This window comes from Phascolarctos cinereus, unplaced genomic scaffold (genome assembly GCF_003287225.1).
Source record: "Phascolarctos cinereus isolate Bilbo 61053 unplaced genomic scaffold, phaCin_HiC Scaffold_1;HRSCAF=81, whole genome shotgun sequence".
NCBI classification, from domain to species: Eukaryota; Metazoa; Chordata; class Mammalia; order Diprotodontia; family Phascolarctidae; genus Phascolarctos; species Phascolarctos cinereus.
In genome coordinates, this window is record NW_027555514.1 from 281,740,221 (window position 1) to 281,746,375 (window position 6,155).

Consider the following 6,155-nt stretch of genomic DNA (forward strand, 5'->3'; position numbering starts at 1 on the left):
TCTCCACCCCCACCCTTTACCCTCCTCATCCCTGAGGACACTTGTCTTTACATGGTGCCTGACTTCTTTGCCTTATTCTTGTCCCCTCTATTCTTCTATCCATTTTCCCCTCCTTCAGCTAGTGCCACTTCCAATCTCTCCTGGGCCATCTGAGGCATCATTCTTGGGCTCTTGGCTTCCTTAGCAAACTCTCATCTCACTGGATGAGAAACAATTCAATTTAGTTGGGATCCAAGAATCTTTGTCAGTAATTTTTTTTCTTTTAACAAATTTAAACAAAATGTTTAAGTTGCTACATTTTGTTCTTACACAGTGGGGCACTTCCCAACAAACACCCAAATCCCTTTAATAAATGTTTGTTTACTTAACTTGTTGGCTTATAAAGTGCTCTCCCCGAAAAGACAGTGTAATACCATCTTCAAGACTGAAAATACGATTGTCAGTAATTAAGAAATCATGGAGCCCAAGAGAGATACTAAAACTTAGTTCAGGATGGACAAAGGTTCTGATTTTCAAGAAGGGAAAAAAAGTGGACTCCAGGAATTACAGACTGCCAAGCTTAATACTGATCACTCAGGAAGATTCTAGTTTGCATCCATGAACTGATGGTTTCTGGGCACTTAGAAAAGAAAGCAGTGATCATTAGGAGCCAGCATGGATTCACTATGAACATATGCTTTGTGGAGCCCCCTTTTTTGTTCTGTTAGGCTGCTAGATCATCAGAATGCCAGAGATGTAGCATCCTCTTAGGTTTGTTACAGTTTCCACATGGTTAGGTGTGCCCCAGTTTAGCCCAACAGGTGTGAGACTTAAGAGATGGTTAAAAGAATTGGAAAGGTCAGCAGTTAGTAAAACGATAATCCTTTAGTGTGGCAAAGTTTAATTCACTCAAGAAAAGCCAGAGTCCGAAATTCAGGAATCACTTGGAGGCAAAAGTGTTGGAAAATGGGTGCAGTAGAAGGAGAGGTTCAGGGCAGAGGAGACATCGGGGTCTCAGTTGCCAGAAGGGGAGGGATGCTTGGCCATGGTGGTCCTCACACCATAGCAGGAAGAAGGTGGGGATGAGTTGGTGAGAATGCTTGGGAGACGCAGCCCTCCAACAGTACCTGTTTCTTGCCACACTTGAAGCTCCCTGGCCAATGGGTGGATCACCTGGGTCCTTTATCTTTTGCCAGAACAGCTTGCTGTGGTGCTGGAGGCCAGGGATTTTATAGGTCAGGGGGAGGTTCTCATCATCATATCTGCCATGTCCTATAGCACCTTTGTATGTATTGACTCATTTAATCCTCATGATAGGTGCTATTATCATCCCCATTTTACAGATTAATGAGACTGAGAAAAGTGAAAGTGACCTGGCTTGGGGTTGAATTATCAGAGGTGACAGGATTTGCACCTAGGTCTTCCTGACTCCCAACTCCATTGTTCTATCCATGCCAAGCTGCCTCTCATTCACATCTGATTGGTTGTCATTTCTGATGCCACAGGCAGGGAGATGACCCGCCAGTCAAGCAGAGTATGCAAAGATGGGCTAGGAAAGGTTTGGGTTTTTTTTGGTGAGGCAATCAGAGTTAAGTGACTTGCCCAGGATCACACAGCTAGTAAGTGTCAAGTGTCTGAGGCTGGTTTTGAACTCAGGTCCTCCTGACCCCAAGGCCAGAGCTCTATCCACTGTGCCACCTAGCTGCCCCCTGGGCTAGGAAAGATTTTTAAAAAGGAAGAGGGGATAAAGGCAGTCTAATCCAAGTGAGCCTAATGGGTCTCAGGCATCTGCCTCCAGAACATAGACACTTTTTGCTCTGTCATAGGAAGATTTGCAGCTGGATAAAACAGCTGTAGCTCCCCACCCTACCCAGTTGCTAGTATTTTGCCCAGCAAAATTGTGACTCTTCGTGACTCCATTTGGGGTTTTCTTGGCAAAGATACTGGAGAGGTTTGCCATTTCCTTCTCCAGCTCATTTTACAGATGAGGAAACCGAGGCAGGGTCACACAGCCAGTAAGCGTCTGAGGCCAGAGTTTAACTCGGGTCTTCCTGACTCGGCCCAGCCACTTGGCTGCCCCCCTGCAGAATTACCTTGTTTATTTTGCTTATACTTATCTGTTTACGAATTGCTTCCCTCTGGCTCCTTGTAGCTCCCTGAAGGCAGGGACTGTTTCATTTTTGTATCTCTAGCACAGTGCCTGGCATATAGTAGGTGTTTAATAAATGCTCATTAATTGGTTGACTTCTCCATCTACAAAACAAGGCAGTTGAGCAAGGTTGTCCCCAAGATTTCTTCCAGCTTTAAATGTTCATGGATTATGCTAACCTGGAATGAACTCTTCAATAGGAAGAGAACAAGCACTTATTAAATGCCTACTGTATGCCAGGCACTGTGCCAAGCATCATGCAAATATTATCTCCTTTGATCTTCACAATAACCCTGGGTATGATATTATTATCTCCACTTTATAGTTGAGGAAACTGAGTAAAATGACTTGCCCAGGGTCCCACGGCTAGTAAGTGTCTGAGGCTGGGTCTGAGTTTGGGTCTTCCCGACTCCAGACCTGGGGCTCTAGCTGCCAACTAACTACCTCTTCAGTAGCTTGCTGCAGGCCCCTGCGTCAGAACTGGACCAAACCCAGAGCAGGGGGATGAGGATGTGAGGCCACGGTCTGAAAACTACCCTAGGAGGCAGCAACACGCTGGGCCTCGAGCCCGCCTTCCTGGGTGCGAGTCCTAGGTGGGCACACAGGCTCACTGAGCCTCAGTTTCCTCCCCTGTAATTTGGTGGCAGCAGTATTTGGAGGACTTCTCTCACGGGGTCCTTGTGGGCAAACATTCAGTAAACTCCAAAGTGTTAGGCAAACGTGAGCTATCGTTGCTAGGAGAAGTAGTTGGGATGGGATATCTCAAGGAAGGGATGACCAGGAGTGAGTGAGCTAGGATCGTCATCTTCTCGGCTTCGAAGAGGGAGCCCTGACTCAGCTGGAAAGCATAGGCTACCCGCTTATCAGATGGGTATTTCCTTGGGTTTGATGCAACAGACACTTCCCACCCTGCACCCAAACCAACCTGTTGGCAAAATAAATTCCAGGAGAAAATAGGTTAATCAGTTGTTGAAAAGCAAGGAAGGAGGTGCAGCTAATGGTGCACCGGGCCTGGAGACAGGAGGACCCAAGTTCAAATCAGGCCTCAGACATTTACTAGCTGTGTGATCCTGAGTAAGTCACTTAACCCCATTGCCCCCCCCAAAAAAAAGAAAATCAGGGAAGGATGTGTCCTTTAATTTGGAGTTCTGAACAAACACCATTCAATTCAGAATTTTCTTGTCTTTCAATGTTGGCATCGTTGTCAAATGTCAAAACTCGTGATTTTTATCGGTGGCTAGGACATGAAAGAAGAGGCCTGAGTATTTGCTTTGCCTAAGGACTTGCAGCTGAAACCTTTGCTCTGTGTTGTCTATGCCATTAGAATGGAAGCTCCTCCAGGGCAGGGACTGACTTTTCTATTGCACCTAGTAAACGCTTAATAAATGCTTCATTCATGGATTCATTCATTCACTTCTATCCTTAAGTAAGCTGTTTTTTAAAATTTCCCAATCCTCCCTTTGGAGGATTCATACAAGTCTTCCAGCCTTGTCCATGGTGCCATAGCTACCAAGTGTCTGAGGCTGGAATTCTTCCTTGCAAACTAATATTCCGTTACACTCGCGGGCTAGAATCCCCCTCCCCAATTTTTAGATACATTTTGTCTTTGTTATCATGAATAATGCTGCTGTGAACATTTTTTATACCCGTGGGTCTTTACTTGCAGTCAACAGTCTCCTGGTTACTTGCAGTCAACAGTCTCCTGGCATCTAGTCCCAGAGGTGAGGTGGAAGGGCATGGCTAATTTAGTCACTGCTCTTGCAAAATTTCAAATTGTTTTCCAGAGCAGTTGCACCAAATTCCCACATATTGGCTGAATACCCTGGTGACCCTAGACTGGAGGAGCCGACGGGGAGGAGGGGGGTGAGCTGATAGATTAAATTACAGCCTCAGGATCCCAAAAGGCTTGGACTACCTTTTGGTAAATGTCTGTTAACCTGACTTGGAAAGATCTGTTTGCATTTGTCCAATGGCAGTTTAACAGGAAGAAATGTCAAGCCTTACAGTTAGGTCCAAAAAGTCAGCGACATGATTAGAAGACAGGGTTATGCGGTCTATATGTAATTTGTGTAGAAAAGGAGACCTTGGTGGGGGGGGGGGGAGTTGACAGCAGGCTTGATTCTAGTAATAATGAGGTTTGTTCTCATTTACCTTGTTCTTTACTGTTTTCCCTGGTGCCCGCCTCATAGTAACCGCAGATAGTATGCATAATTATTACTCCCATTTTATAGATCAAGAAAATAAACCCTAGAGAAGTGACTTATGAAGCCTTTCCTGATTCCCCTCCTGCCATCCTCTAGGACCTCCAAATTACCTCATATTTACTTAGTAAATATTTGTCTTTGCTTCCGTGTGTTATCATTGTTTGCGCCAGTAGAATGCAAGCCTGTTGAGGGCAGGGATTGTTATGTTGGTCACACAGCTAGCAAGTGGCATGGCTGAGGTCTGAAGCCAGGTCTTCCTGAGCTCGAGTCCGTGATTCTGTCCACCATACTGTACTGTCATTGGTTCACCAGCTTGGTACTTGTCTTACCTCTGCCCGTGCCAGGACAGATCACAAACTTTCAGACCCTTTTGTCCTGAGGGATTCTTTTCTGTGTTTTTCCATGAATTCACCTCAAGCCAGAGGCCTCCTCTGTTCTCTCCAGGTTGTATGTGTACGCTAGAGCTGAATGCTGGCTGTCTGGCTCTCCCACTCCCTACAGCATGACTGACTATCTTGGGAAGCTTAGCTGGGAAAGCCTGGGGCCATGATCATTGCCTTCAAGTCATGGAAGGAATGTCCCATGAAAGCAGAGTCAGGTTAATTCTGCTTGGCCCCAGAGAGCAGAATCAGGAGCTTGGGATGAAGACCAACTTCCTAGCAATGAGATCTACCCAGCTGTAGAGCAGGCCAATTTTTAGGTAGTGAGCTCCTCATCGCTGGAGGTACTCGGATGGGCACTGGTCAGGGTTTTAGTAAAAGCACTTCTGGCAATGGTGGGAGGTTGGACCAGATGATAATAACCAGCATCGCTATAGCGTCTGCTATGTGCCAGGCACTGTGCTGTCTCTTCTAACTCTGAGTCTGTGTGTGAAATGTCAGATTCCACCCTAAACCAAACTTATAGAAAGGCAACATGTCCCAGTAGACACAGCACTAGACTATGGCATCCAGGTGACCTGGGTTCGAATCCCACCTCAGACCCTTACTAACTGTGTGTATCCTCGGCATGTCCCTTAATTCCTGAGCCTCATTCTCCTCATCTGTGAGGTGGGGGAGGGGTGGATTCAATGACTTTGGGGGCCCCTTGAAGCTCTAAGGCTCTGCTCCTGTGAATCCAGGAGTCGGTCATTTATGAATTGGGACGTTTGTCCTCCAGTCTTGTGTTTCCTGTCCTCCTTTTAAGCGTGTCTTCCCTTTCCTCCGCGACCTGGGGATGTAATTCATCTGGGCCAGGTGGTTCGCAGTCATCCAGGGCAGCTGGGTGCTGGGTTTCCGAGGACCCAGTCTGATGAGCTCTATCTGTGAATAGGCTCAGAGACTTCCGGCCCCTCTGAACCTCCAGCCCCTCCCCAACCAAGCTGTCCCTCTGTCATCTCCCCAAGGGCGTGGAAGTAGTAGTGTGTGGTCCTCCCAACCCTGAGATTATGTAAAGGGCATGGATGAGAGAAGGGGACATATGGTACAGTGCGGGTAGGGTGGAGGGGAGACAGTGAAACATCCCCTAAGGAGAACCCATAGCTGAAGATGTGAGTGCTGGGTGTGTGTGTGTGTGTGTGTGTGTATGGGTGTGTGTGTGAACATGTGTGTACACAAACATGTGTGTGAATATATGAGTGTGAGCATGTGTGTGAGAGAGTACATGAGTACGTGTGCATGAGTGTGAATGCATGTGTATGAACATGTGTATGTGTATGAGTGTGTGCACATGTCCATCTCTACCCTCAGGAGAACAGCTTCGTCACTTCCCCATCCCCACCCCAACCAGGAGTTGATCGACTTTGGCATCCACCTGAGATAGACACCCCCCCCCTTCCCTGGAGC